This window comes from Nomascus leucogenys, chromosome 23, assembly GCF_006542625.1.
Source record: "Nomascus leucogenys isolate Asia chromosome 23, Asia_NLE_v1, whole genome shotgun sequence".
Lineage (NCBI taxonomy): Eukaryota > Metazoa > Chordata > Mammalia > Primates > Hylobatidae > Nomascus > Nomascus leucogenys.
In genome coordinates, this window is record NC_044403.1 from 26,365,140 (window position 1) to 26,367,159 (window position 2,020).

The window sequence follows — 2,020 nt, forward strand, 5'->3', positions numbered from 1 at the left end:
TTCTCATGCCTCAGCCTCCCGAGTAGCTGGGATTACAGGCGTGTGTCTCCATGCCTGGCTGATTTTTTTTCATTTTTGTAGAAATGGAGTTTCACCATGTTGGCCAGGCTGGTCTCAAACTCCTGGCCTCAAGTGATCCACCTGCCTCGGCCTCCCAAAGTGCTGGGAGTACAGGCGTGAGCCCCCGCGCCTGGCTTAATAGCCTTTTTTGTTCTTCTTTGGATAGCAGGTGTTTTTCCTGGGTTCCAAGTGTTAAGCTAGAAGTCTAGGGACCTGTGTTCTTGACTCACTGTGTACCCTGGGACATGCCATTTAACCTCTTTGACCCTCAATTTCCTCACCTGTTAATGGGTACCTCACAAGATTGCCATGTGGTTCAAATAAGATAGTCTGCAAAGACGTGCTTTGGTGACTGAGTGACACCAGTGTGATTCCTGACGGAGCTTTCTCTTGTCTAGTTGGCAGAGTGAGGGGTAATTGCCCTTTTTAGGAGGCCCCCAAGATGTCAGCAGCTGATATTAAAGTCTCTGACAATGGAAGTTACTAGAATCTTGCCTCTGCTCCTCATTGAATCCGAGTGTACACACTGAGTGCCTGCTGTATGCACCCAGCATGGAGGGGGGTGTGAGGCAATTCTGGGCTGTTTGTAGGGCAGTAAGGCAATCCACATAGGAAGGTAACTGTATCATGCTGGGTGAAAACTGCTTGCTGTAAGCAGTGAATGTGTTGGAATTTCACCGGGGTAGTGCAGCGTATGTGGCCAGCGATCAAGACTTTATGCAGAGGAGGAATCTGAACCAAACGAGCTCAGGGGGCAGGTTGGAATTCGGAGGGCGGAGAGGAGGATTAGAGCAAAGTGGCCCTGAGAGGGGCTGCAGAGCAGGGCTGAGGGGAGGCCTGTGGGAGAGGAGAGTGGCTTGGCAGGCCGCCCTCACCCTGCTTCCTGGAGTAACCTGTCCCAGCAGGACTGACCAGCATCAAAAGCCTGTGTCACAATGAAGTCCCCTGAGTGAGGCTATGGCCCCCTCCCTTCCCACCTTTGCCTTTCTAAGCAAAAAGGAACATCCTTTTTCTAGGAGTCCCTCCTGGAGGGAGACCTGGTGCCCTGTCTGTCTAGAATCTGCAGCTCCCTGGTAACCATTTTTGGTGCATTTACAAGGAGGGAATAATAAAATCCCCCCATCCTGGGCCTTGCTCCTTGTCGCACTGGCAGGGGCAGGACAGACAGAGTTTAGTATGCCCTGGTGTCGCCACACCAATGAAAGCTGCCTGCTGATCACAGGCTGAATGTGCTAAGTGGCAGGTCACCCCTCCTGGACAGCAGCCCTCCGCCGTAATCCTCCCTCCTTCACTCTGGGTTATCTGGTACCCACTGTGCCATCTCCCTCTGTCACTTCTTCCCCTCTCCTTTCCTGCCCCCACAACATGGTATGCCAGCCCGAGGTTAGCACCCTACCCTGAGCCAGCAGCATCCATTGTTCTCATGCTTGGGAATGGAGCAACAGGGGAAGTCACTCTGTTTGGGGCCAAGGAGGAAGGAAAAGGGATGGGCTGAAGGGTAGGTGATGGAAAAAGTGACTTCCTAGCCATTTGCTGGCCTGACCTGGAATGGCAGCTTAGAGTGGTTGCCATGGTGATAGCCAAACACCCACACCCCTCCCCCCCAGCCCCAAACTGCATAATGGTGGTTGTGCCTTTTCCCAGCTCGAACCCCTCAGCCTTCTGCCTGGTGTGGAGTTCAGATTCCTCAGGCTGAGCTGCTCTTGCCTCAGTTTCCCAACCTGACCAAAGGAAGCAGTTGGGGCCTCTGGGATAAAGAGCGTGTGCTGGCCCTTCCCTGTGCCCCGCAGACACGCACTCCAGCCCGCTGCCCATGCCCCAGGGCCCACCAGGCTGACTTCTGTGCTGCTTCTGCCAGGCTCCCTCGCCCTCTGGGTTCCGGTCAGCCAGCAGGAGGCACCAGCAGGAATCGGAGGGTGAGAGGGGAGTAGACGGGGCACCCACTCCCTGCTGGGCTGCT